Raw genomic sequence first — 13,312 nt, forward strand, 5'->3', positions numbered from 1 at the left:
GATTTATCGACGTAAAGGAGAAAGACTTGCGTCAAACTGTGTCCTTGAACATGATCGTTTTGGAGGGGGTGGTGTCATGATCAGACCACAGACCATCAGAGGCTGCAGACCATCCAACAGCTGTTCCTGAGAAATGTGTGTCTTTCAATGCCCCAAAGACTTGCGAGCATGTCTTACAGCGCACGGTGGACACACACGATATTGACTGCAAGTGACCCCTCCTTTGTTTGATGTCGTTGTTGCGTCACTGATGTTGTTGACTGGACATTTTCAGATGAAATTATTCACAGATGTTCACTTAAAACACATCTGCCAGTTAGGTTTATATATGTTGAAATTGGTGTGAGTAAAGAAAGTATGAATGTCAAATTGCGTTTTTAATGGCTTACAGTATATTATCAGAATAATAGAAGAGGCTATCATAAGAATGGACGGTTTGTTGTTGTTGACCGTGATACACGTGTGGGCTGGGGACAGGAACCGCCCTCTGAAACAGCGTCAGATGCCCAAGGAACAGACAATGGAAAATAGGGGCGTGGCCGAGCCCGAATAAGCAGCCAATCTGAACAATGCACAGTAAGCTGTTTATTTTGGAACATTGCCGGTTTTCCAAATAAATATAATGACTTTAACTTTATACCATTCATTCAGCACTTCGATTTTGTGACTCTGTCAGAAACATGGGTTAGTGACTTTGATTTTGCCCATTGTTTCCAGGACTATAATTGCATTACTATAAATGCTGTAAAAACTTCCGTAAAAGGAAGACTCTCTGGTGGCCTTGTTGTTTTGATTAAGAAACTTTTATTCGAAATATTTGTGAAAAGAATGGCCATTTATGATAATGTTATTTGTACAGTGTTTGACAAGAAGCTTTTTAAGTTGGATAAAGATGTTGTAATAGCATCTGTGTATGTGCATCCTTCTGGTTAAAATTGGTATGACCAAACGCAATGTAAGTGTGGACTTATGATGATGTTTTAACAATTATTAACCTTTTTGCGTGATTTTGGTGACATGTATATTATGATTTGAATTGATCTAAATGCTAGAACTGGTGAGGACCCTGACAGCGTTGAAGATAGCATTGCTGATATGTTAGTATTTGATGATATTCATGTGTTATTTGACATGCTGGACACGGAGAGACACTCCTGTGATAAAGTCGTTAATCACTCCGGGAAAGTTCTACTTGAGTGGTGCTCCGCTTTAAACTTGTATATTATGAACGGTCGCTGTGGATCAGATGCACGCTCGGGAGATTACACATTCATAAATCAACTGGGTAAAAGTGTTATTGATTATGTGATATGAGTGGTTTGATGCAATCTTATGGAATGTGTCTCATCTTATACATATTTAGGTGTGGTATTTTCTAGGAATCTAACTTGTATCCCGGGTTGTTTAAGAGGGGATAACTATGTCTTCAAATACAGAAGTCCATCAGTGGGTCCACAACACTTTTAGTCGTGATTCAATGTGTATATCTACATGAAATTACAACAATGACTCGGCGGCATGTCGGAGGCGATGGTCAGCCAACCTGCTTAGTCGCTGTCTCAGGGTCAAGTCTCGACTAACACAAAGCATTCTCAATTTATCCCTAAGGCTCTGATCAGACTGTCACGTGTCGCATTGACGACAGATGTCTGGTCAGCCTGCAGTATCCCGCACCTCATCCACATCGTCATGCTTCAGTGGCCAACCAGCCTTTGTCTAACTTTGATTATAGTCAGCTAAGGACTCTATGATGGTGGCCATACTGACAATGGTCATGCTGTGTTGATTCATTTCCATTGACAGCATGGTCATTACTTAGAGAGATATTCAATTTACATAACTCAAGGAATATCATAAATATCCCTGATAAACCCTATTCCAAAGTGCCTGCGATATACGCCCTTTCTGTAAAGAAGGACGTGACCCACGCCCTTATGCACATTGTGAATGAAATAGCGATAACATTTCAACATATACTATCTTAATAATAGGAATAAACATAAAATGCTGTAATCAGTTGGGGCTTGGTTTTACATTGACAAATAATTATACAGGCAATACAATTCGGAAGCTGATGTGACAAATATTTTGCATTATTTTAGTGATGACATTAATTACACAGTCTTGAGTATTTGGATAAGCTCTGTAACACTGATACACATTTACAGAGTTGATGCATAATTAACTGAGATTTGCTGATAGCAATATCGACATTAGAATGACAGTAAATATTTCTTTAAAGACAATTTCCTTTGGACAAATTAAGATATATGTCGCGGAACCAATTTTTCTAAATCAACATATTGACAGACGGATAACGCACTAAATCAAAGTAAGTCAGGTACAAGAAACAACTATAGATGAATATCGTCCACTGAATAACCTGTACGATGACAAGTGTTTCAGAAACAGAAAGTACAAAATAGCATCAACATGGACATGAAATGGATCGTCATGTTTATATCATCCTAACAATAAGACAGCAGTCACCTCTCAGTTTCTCTCTCTTTCAATCTCAGTTACAAGAACGTTCTGTCTCTCTCTCTCTCTCTCTCTCTCTCTCTCTCTCTCTCTCTCTCTCCTGTACTCTTTCTCTCGCTGTCTCTCTTTCACTCTCTCTCTCTCAATCTATCTCTCTCTCTATGCCTCTCTCACAATTACAACTCCCTTCTTGTATCTCATCTCCTTGCCTCACACATGTATCATTTGATACATAATATCCATAATTGGACATAGCAATAACATTATATTCAAATTCAAGGGCATAGCATTTACATGCTGACCACAAAAAGACATTATAAGCTGTTCTTTGGAACACACATTCACTCTTTAAATGTCAGCGAAATGACGATCAAATCAATGTACATGAAAGCTAGTACATATTGATAAACGCTGGGCAGGGGTACAGGGTACAAATAGAACGGTACATACACAAATATGTGTATGCTACTACCGATAGAATACAGAAAATGGACATGAAATTGAACATATTGACAAAGAAAGCATTTAGTGGTGCAGGAAAACAATTGACGGGGTAGGGGGGATTGAGGCGACACTCCTGGGGACTCAGATGGTATAACCCACAATGGATACACTTGTATGGGTGTGTGTGGGACTGGTAGGTTGGAGGCGGGGTGGGAGGTGGTGGGATGGGAGAGAGTGGGGGGTATCCGCGTGAGGGAATGGGGTGTGGGAAAGCATTGTTCGGGGAAGGTTGAAAATAATGTGCCGAGTTTTGTCTCTCCTCCTGCAGTCTGTTCGGCTGAACGTTCGTGGGTGAATTGACAGACATGAGTCCCTCAGTACCTGCTAGTTTGTATATGTCCTCTGCTACCTGAACACTTTCAATCATGTCCGACAAAGTGTGATGGCGCCTGGTGACAATAAATTGAACAATGTGGGGGAGGGCGTTTCTGAAAATGAGGTCTTTTATAAACTGATCCTCGTTACAATCTAAAAGGGATGCCTCATACTGCACAGACTGAAGAAATGAACGAAAGTCTTCACGTTCTGCTTGCTTCCTGTCAATCAGGGCATTTTTCCGAATGATGGCTTGGATGGAGGTTGGTCCATACCATTGTGAAAAACATTGTCTAAGTTCAGGCCATGTCATGTTATCTTTACTAGGAAGTCCTTCATACCAAATTGAAGCTGACTGTGATAAATATAAGGGGGGAAAAGGATAACAATTTCTTTCATCAGTGTAATTTTGAATTTTGACAAATTTCTGGAATCGACTAAGCCAGGAAGGTGCTGATCGGGAATCACGTCTGTCGAATGATGGCATGGGAAGGGTTGTGAAGCTGACACGGGGTTGGGGACAGACAGCGTGACGGTCAGCGGGCGGGGAGGAGCATGGAGGGGGAGAACAGCAACGACCACAACAATGGGGATTGTAAATACGGCAGTGGTGATCAGGGTGTTGAGGGGCAGACGGAGAATCTGAGCGGGTGGATGTATTGTCGTGAGTCATGTCATTACATTTAGATTTTCGGCGGATCCTCCAAGGAAAATATGATTTACTGGAGGATCCGTCATCGGATTTAGAAGAAAAGAAAGGCACTGAAAAAAAAACAATGAATGAATGAACCAAACCGTATGAACACTCACCCTGTAGTGTATAACAATAGAAACACAGAAATATCACTAAAAGTCACTAACACTTGTAGTTCTTAGTTTTCTCCTCAGTCAGTCTTCGTTTACACGTACACAGTATTTGCTGTTGGACGACTGTGCGTGATCGAATGTAGGCGCTGTGTACAAATCATCAACGTACCAGTTCTTGTTTTGGCATCGGTGCACACACAATAGCACTGTGATCATGTCCTTCAAACAGCCAAGAGTCCAAATTGAGACACAGTTGACAGACGTCGTGGTCAGTTACTCTTCAGGACTAACCCTTAGTCTGATGTTGTTGCATGTAGTTGGTTGACTTCCGTTGTGATGTGGACCCAGGATGGATGTATATCGCCGGAGGTTCGCTCAAGACCTTTGTTGCTGAGACGTTCCGAGATCTTGGACTCCACCATGTATCCCGGGTTGTTTAAGAGGGATAACTATGTCTTCAATGACAAAAGTCCATCAGTGGGTCCACAACACTTTATTCTGGATTCAGTGTGTATACATACATGAAGTTACAACAATGACTAGGCGGCATGTCGGAGGCGATGGTCAGCCAACCTGCTTAGTCGCTGTCTCAGGGTCAAGTCTCGACTAACACATAGCATTCTCAATTTATCCCTAAGGCTCTGATCAGACTGTCACGTGTCGCATTGACGACAGATGTCTGGTCAGCCTGCAGTACCCCGCACCTCATCCACATCGTCATGCTTCAGTGGCCAACCAGCCTTTGTCTAACTTTGATTATAGTCAGCTAAGGACTCTATAGTGGTGGCCATACTGACAATGGTCATGTTGTGTTGATTCATTTCCATTGACAGCATGGTCATTACTTAGAGAGATATTCAATTCACATAACTCAAGGAATATTATAGATATCCCTGATAAACCCTGTTCCAAAGTGCCAGCGATACTTCGAATAAGCAGTTTATTAGTTCATTCTTGCAATCTAGAAAAGCATTATTTGGTGTTTTATAATGTCTGTCGAAGCTTAGACCATTACCATATGATGTTTTCTTCAAGGTTTATAGTAAAGTGATGTCAGTTTTATTGTATGGTTCTGAAATATGGGGACTAGACTTTGATTTTGAATGTAAGATTAGCAGTGTTATTGAAGGAGATCATGTTCAAGCATGCAAATATTTTCTTGGTGTGAAAACGTCAACTTCAAACCATGTTGCTTGTGGCGAGTGTGGGAGATACCCGGTATATATTAAGCGTTGTATAAAATATTGGTATAAACTGCTGTCCATGCCAAACTCAAGCTTGCCCAAGAAATGTTATAACATGTTACTATTAGATATGAGTCATGGTAAATGTAATTGGGCTTCAAAACTGAGAAATGTGTTATTTAAAATGGGATTTGACTATGTTTGTGATAACCAGTTTATTGATAATATTCAGTCTTTTTTATCAGAATTTATGGATAGAGCTATATGTATTTATCAGCAAGTTTGGCATACATCTTTGTCACAAGGTTCTAAAGCATATAATTATTCTATGTACATGTTAAACTTATACCCAGAGCATTATATTAAGCATATAACTTCGGAATTTTCGTGTCGCTTTAGCCAAGTTTAGATGTAGTTCTCACCAACTGAAAATTGAGATGGGTAGATATTCAAATGTCCCAAGATATAAACAATTTTGTGATGATTGTAAAATGAACTATGTGGAAGATGACTACCACTTCTTGTTAGTATGCCAGGCTTATGTCGATCTACGTGAACAGTTTATTCCTAGGAAATACTACGTATTTCCAACATTAGCTAAATTAAATCTTTTAATGTCAATTGAGAACAGTAATCTTATAAGAAAGTTGGCAGTGTATGTTGAGAATTCCATGCAATTAAGAACAAATTTGTTAATGTAGGCAATAGGTATTGTGGCTGCTGTACAACTGCTGTGTCATGGACCGATGGCCTACGTCTCTTGCTGAATAAACCACTATTGACACAGACAAGGGATTAACAACACGTGGCCTTTCTTCACACTGTACGACTAACGCTTTCCGAACAAGATCCGAAATAGCTTCAAAAACAAAATCAGAATGACTCACAACTGAACGATTATTTCTTAACTCCATCAGTAATGGTGAAGAATGAAAAGGTCTCTTATATCCACATTCAATGACATCTAAACAAATTCCGAAGCATTAATGTCACGCCAAAACTGCAAACATTGTCCGAGACGGCCCCTCACTATAATTTCAGTCTTTACACTTTCATAACCACAATATTTCGTTTGTAAGGTCAATCTTTGAAGAAGCAAATGTACCTAGTCTACTCTGTGGCTGACTTGCTTCCCGGGTCACCTTGCTGTGTGAGTCAGCTCTTGGCTCCTGTAAGATAGAAACAGTCCCGTCTCCAATGCCGCCACGAAACCTCTGACGAAAAGGCCTGTCTTGCGCTGCAGGAGACGAATAAGCGACTTATGAGAGACATCTTAACAATTACTGACATCAAATATTCCTAAAATATATATTTACAAATTACAGCTATATAAAATCATCATGTCAATTAGCCATATAAAACTTCACGTCTTTTAACTAAAATATCTTGGCAGGTTTTGGCAACGCTAAAAACTACATCGGGGGAAGTGAAAACTTATGAAAGCCTTTCATGGCATGATAAATCCTTCAAATGAATGTTATTAAGAACATATTTTGGTATAAGATCTTTTCTGATACTGATAAAAGCTGGACATCAAAGTAAAACATGGATTTCATCCTAGACTACATTTTGGCAATTAAAACAAAGTCTCTCGTTGTGTGGTATATTTCCATATCTTCCCGTTTCAACTCTTAATCGGGCCACTCCGCATCTGAACTTTGCTATAGCACTTCGGTGACCTTGGGGAAGCTGGCACTTAACATACCGTTCTGCTTCATAGTCTGTTTTGAAAAGTCTGTAGTTTCTCAATTTGTTTCCTCCTCGTCTTCCCTCTTCGTCTACTGTCCAAATTCCTATTGATGTCTTCTGTTTGATCCATTGTAATGGCAAATGAAGCACCTGGCAAAAACTTTAGGTTATGAATTAACACAAACACCGCAGGAGAGACTGAACTCCCCGGGCGTCTCACCCCTATATATAACCGCTGCCTTGAATTACCCGATGTAGCAGCGCCCTCTGCCTTGAATTACCTCCCTTTATAACTTGTCTACCCATACAAGAGAAATCAATTTCATTCACCCAGTTCAACCGATTGAAATTTCATCTTTTTCTGTGGGAGATCAAGCGTTTCATACGCTGTCACATACGTGCGGTGTTGAGCACTGACCTGTAGACAACACAGCAGCAAGAGGTGGACAGAATAGGACCTAAGTGGACATTCATTACACTGTAAGTAGTGTGTGACGTATTACATCTTGATTTCATGGTTGCAGTACTGCGACGCAGTATGTGCCTTGCTGTCAATCACTGTCGCTTGGTGTAAGGTGATTCTCTCGGAAAGCCTCCTTGGCTTTGTGTGGCCTGTATTCAATATTACTTCTTGTCAACATGTTGTGTTGTGTTGTTATTGTGTTAATATTCATGGTATGTTTATTGTGTCTGGTTCAAGTTACATCATCTTTCACAAAATTCCAGCGCTAGGGGAATCCCCTCAATGGGTTTAGTCGATTTCATGATGTTTGACACGCTGTACAATTTCTACGTATTGACCGGCACTGCCTTGGATCTTTTTAATAGCATCATCTGTTCATGTGTCAGTTCGCTAGGTATTACAAGATGGATAAAATGGCAAGCAAGTCTACATATCGGCTAATGAAAATGTATCGACTCATGCGCTTTGTCGTTTGAAACGGACTATACATGCTACTCGTGCAGTCATCACAGTGCACGTTCTGATGTTGTGAAACGGACTGTAGATTGATTTGCATGATAGCCATTAGAGACGGTGTATTCTCTTTTTGCCTGCACTTTAGTTGGATATAAGCGGATTAGGATTAACAGTCGAGTGCTTGCACAATTACAGTCTGTTCGAGTAAGTGGAGTTCACTTACCACCAAGTTCACTCACTAGCCATACAGAACACAGTTCTTAATGATTAATGAACTCAGTCATTAAAAGTAATCAAATATGACACGAGGCATGGGGTTCTGAAACAGCAATTTAGTATATAGATTCAAGACTTCAAACCATCCGCATTTTGTCTCCAAGAAACCTACCTAAAAGGACTGATAAATTTGATATCTGTCGGTACAGTTCCTACCACTCCTTTTCTCCTCCCGGTTTTAAAGCTACAGGAGGCACTTCTATCTTGGTGAGGCAGGGCATCCTCCATAGCCCTGTTCCACTTAACACCAATCTACAATCTGTTGCTGTCCGCACGACGCTATGATCAACTCCCACAGCCCTGCATAATAATGGGCGACTTGAACGGCCATAACCCCCTATGGGGGAGTTCCGATACAAACAACAAGGGGAAGATTCTTGAAGATTTTCTCACAAATAATGATCTATGCATCTTCAACGATGGATCAAACACTTATCTCCATCCTGCCACTGGAACATACTCTGCTCTTGTGGAAGTGACCACCTCCCAACAATTCTTACTCCTATCAATCCCGCGGATGAACCACCTTCAACAAAGTGGAATTTTACTAAGACCAATTGGCCATTATCCAAAACACTCTGCTCCGAAAAAAAATTTAACCTGAAAATTTAAGGAATGTTCCTGATCCCATGGAACTATTTTCAGACGTACTACATGCCATTGGAGACAAAACCATTCCTAAGTCCTCTGCAAACCCGCACATACGCAAACCATGGTTTGATGCAAACTGAAATCAATTTATTAAATGATATTATTTCTAGGAAACTTTCATCGGACTGTTCATTACATGAAGTGAATTGTTGTGTCTATGCTGCCGCTCGAACCATGGAGGAAATTCACACACTTTCCAAAGAAAAAACATGTAATACTAAGAACAATACACCAAAGAAAAACCGGTTTCAAGTAAAACTAACAGAAACTAGAAAATACATTTCCTGGATAGAGCTGTGCCTGAAGTTAAGATCATCAGGGAGTTCAATGTCAAAACGGCAAAAGGCAATTTGGAGAAAATTAAAATTACAATACAAGACAACAAAAGAAAAGGTACTTCTCCAAATTGTCGAATCCCTTAAGGTAAAAATAAAGGTTTGGACTGAAAGAAAGAAAAAATGGGAAAAGAAAAATAAATTCATCAAACAAAATAAACTTTTTAGAAACAATGAAAAGCACTTCTACAGGCAACTGAAAACAAAGGGTGATGGTGAACATGATAAACGGCCTCCCATGGATGCCAATGAAAGGTTCTGGAAGCAGTTGTGGTCTGTACCCGGCAACTGTAACCTTGAGGCACCATGGGTCCGTGATTATGACCATGCAATGCATGAGAAGGTAACTAGGTCGTTTGTCTGTTACATCTCACCAGATTGCCTGAAAAGTGTTATAAAAAAGTCCAAATCTAATACAGCTCCAGGGCCTGATGGCATTCGAAACCGGTATTGGAAACTGTTCCCCTGTGTCCAAACACTATTACTACACTGTTTCAATACTCTCGTGGACACAGGTGATGTTCCTCCATGGTCCTGCAAGGTCGCACAATACTTCTCCCCAAGAAAGGAGATTTGACTGATCCCAAAAACTTCCGCCCTATCACATGTTTGAATACACAATACGAAATATTCACAGAGTGTTTGACAAACCTCGTGTCGAACAACAAGGAGAGTTCTATGGATATACAACCTTCTTTAATATGATATGAGCGACGTTTCGGTGTAGCAACTAACACCGTTATCAAGCAAATGATGTACAATACTAGATGCAAGGTATATTTATATACATGGTAATGTTGAACAGTAAGTGATGATGTTTACACAATAAATGAGGTAGATGTACAAGGTGGTGGATGTTTACACAAGAGGCCAATAGTTACACAAACATAGTAAGCTATGGGGGATTAAGGGAGGAAGCCAGTGATATGACAAACAGGAGAATAATAGGATTAAGATTGCTTGGTGATGAGTTGGTTGTAGGCAGTGGGGATGTAATATCCTTGGTCTCTGTTCATGGCCGGTTGGAGTCTCTTGATGTGAATGGCTTCTATTAGCTTTCTGATCTTGTAGTGGGTGTGATTGCTGGTGAGTACATTGATGCTGTTCCAAAGGATGTTGTGGTCTGGGTGAGCTTGGGTGTGGTCAGAGATGGCGGATTTAGAGTCTTTCTTCTTCACAGAGGCTTGATGTTCTTTGATTCTTACAGGAAGGGGTCTTGAGGTTTCGCCGATGTACGAGTCTCGTGTGTACATGCAGTGTGTTGAACAGAATAGCAATCCCACCGACTCCTTCGCCTGGATGAAGTCGGCTGGTCTTAAATGTGAAACTGAGGGCTTCCTTTTTGCTGCTCAGGACCAGTCACTTCCCAGTCACAGTCGCCTAAATGTGATTCTTAAAGAAAATATCAATATGAAATGTCGACTTTGCAATGAATTCACGGAGACTGTCCAACAGTCATGATGGCATGGCTCGTTGCTTTTACTACCGTCTCCGACATGCCTGTGGCTTTGACTCCGAGATCCATCCATGGTACGACCCTGAACATGTCCGGGGCGTCATGGAAAATGATGCTTTCAAACTTCTTTGGAATAGGCCCATATACAGCCTCAGAAGAATTCCTGTCAACAAACCTGATCTTGTCCTTTTCGATAAAGCCAATGAATTTATTTATGTCATCGCATTTTCTGTCCCTTTTGACACCAATGTGATTGGCAAGATTAAGGAAAAGCATGATAAATATGCGGACCTCGCCTTTGAAATGTCTCGCTTGCATCACAAGTACACTGTCGCCAGGCTCCCCATTGTTCTCGGTGCCCTTGGTTTGGTACCTCCTGATCTCTTGGCGCAGATCAGGAGTGTGCCCGGATTCTCCACCGGGAGTACAGCCCTTCTGACACTCTGGGTAATGCAGAAGGCTGCAGTGTTGGGGAGCCTTCATATTCTCCGGAAAGTTCTTAGTGGGTTCGACTAGGCAGCGTTTCCTGGGAGAAGTCTCATTCGCTGTCTTGACTGCGTGTAGAGGGGGCAAGGGCCCTGACCTGATGATGAGCCTTACCAGCCTGACTGTGCCAGGATCACCCGAACTCTCTCTGCTGCATACTATCTTTAATCTGTAAAACATAATAATAATAATGAGAAGTCTCATAATGCGCTAATCTCCACGCAACAAAGCATGCTCAAAGCGCTGACACCCTTATTATTATTATGGTGAGGATTACAATGAAACGTTTTCTCTCCATGAACTACCTACTGCCCTGGGGCAGGCTCACGACACTGCAGCAGGAGCTGATGATATTCATTATCAGCTTCTAAAACACCTCCCTGATTCAAGTTTGGAAACACTACCCAATATATTTGATGACATTTGGAGTAGTAGATACAATGATTGTCCGGGACCAAGTGCAACAAAACCCACTGCAAAGCCTTATTTCCCAAATAAGGCTTTGGTCGGACCCTTAGCTCTTGCTACCATTGTATCTACTACTTTTGAGCCCCCGTTGATTTCCTGCCCACACGTGGCACTATAGAAAGATAGAAAGGTTCTAAAAAGTAGTAAAATGTCCCCGGCAGCCACAATTCCCCAAGGGTGAAATCGAAAGATGATGTTGCGCTTCTCCCAAGGGGAATTGCGTCGGCTGCCTTTCTCTCACCATGAGAGTGCCCCGCTCAGCTAAGCCCTTTTCAGCGACCCAACTGATATGATCTTGATTCCTTACCGAAACACCTCACATCACACAAAGTTGCAAGGAATCTCCTGAGGCAACGGCGGGATATGAACCCACATGTATAGCTCGCGCAAACTATACATAATGGGCCGCACCACTCAACCGATTGAGCTACCGGGGACTTAGCTGGAGTATCTCGGTTTAATGGGTCTATCCTGGGATTGCATCATTGCATCATCACTACAGGAGGTAACATTGTGCCGTACGGTACGATCAATAATTCCTGTCTAACGAGCCCTCTACCTGGCCCATCCCTCAAGTAGTACAAGTTAGGTTCGTCTGCTTTCATGTCCACTTTATCTATGTTGTAAGTTTTGACTGACCATATAGGATCGGTGGCTCGCTTACGACTATCACCCTCATGTTCCCCCGGCTGGTATAGATACCTCACTAGGGCCCTATCTGGTATCTGTTTCTCCTTCCCCGCGCAATGGAGCAGCCGACTCTGCCACTATTGATTTTAGTTTGATAAGCGCCTGCGGTTTCTTGCGCCGGTGAGGCGGGTGACTTCATGGTTGATTGCCGACACCACCTTAGGTAACCTGGCGACCCATTCAGTCGATCGCTTCCCGGGTTGGCCATCTCCCTAGCATACTGATGTCCGAATAAGTGCTCAGCCAAAGTCCTATTAAATCTCTCAACTATGGCTTGGCTGCGATGGGCTCCGGCCGTGCAGCCACGCCTGACCTTTGTATCGTGTTTGGCTAGCAGTTGTGACACGTCACCCATGAACTCCCGCCCGGGGTCAACTTGCAGCTCTGTTGGCCACGTCAGCGGACTGCGTTTGTATATGCGTTCGAATCCTCTGGTTACCTGGGCCGAAATCTTTCGCGGTCAAGGGTTCGGCTTCCTTGTAGCGACTTGCTACGTCCACTACGGTTAAGGCATACTTGTACCTCTTGTCGTGGGGTAGGAATAGGAGGTCGGCCTGGTGAACGCTATTAGGTATGTTAATACCAAACTTCCTTCTAGGTACGTAGCGTGGTGCCGGTAAATAGATCTGCCATAGGGCTTGTTTTTCAAGCCACGCTTTGACCTCCTCCGGGGTATCAAGCGCCATTTTAGCCAGCTTATCTACAGGCTTAGCTCCTTTCCAGTACCCACGCGGGCTATAGTAAATAGCCTCAAACTTTCTCTGGTTCCGTTGACATATATATATCTATCTTCTTGGTTCAATTTTTCTCATGCCCGCATTACCGCGTGCGTGTTTATCCGGATCAATAGCTATCCAACGTTTAGTGTCCATCGGCGACAGGGACGTCTTGTTTATAGTAAGTCCCGGATATCCTATGGCCATCACTTCTAAGTGTGTTCATTTTATGTCTAAAGGTACGGGTCTTGAACAGGGCTTCCTTGAATCTGGCGGTTTGATGTGTTGTTTAACCACGTGCTTCTTAACACCCTTAGCCTTCCGGATCTCACCAT

The 13,312-nt window shown here is 42.1% G+C and overlaps 1 protein-coding gene across 1 annotated transcript in view; it reads left to right on the forward strand.

Moving 5' to 3' along the window:
* The first annotated feature begins 7,271 nt into the window (after positions 1 to 7,271).
* LOC124264059 overlaps positions 7,272 to 13,312 on the forward strand; it is a 32,087-nt gene continuing 26,046 nt past the window's right edge. Inside the window, exon 1 of the mRNA XM_046698777.1 lies at positions 7,272 to 7,460. The gene's annotated coding sequence lies outside the window, so the exon portion shown is untranslated. The remainder of the gene's footprint in view (positions 7,461 to 13,312) is intronic.

This window comes from Haliotis rubra, unplaced genomic scaffold, assembly GCF_003918875.1.
Source record: "Haliotis rubra isolate DU_JTF1 unplaced genomic scaffold, ASM391887v1 Scf906, whole genome shotgun sequence".
Classification (NCBI taxonomy): Eukaryota; Metazoa; Mollusca; class Gastropoda; order Lepetellida; family Haliotidae; genus Haliotis; species Haliotis rubra.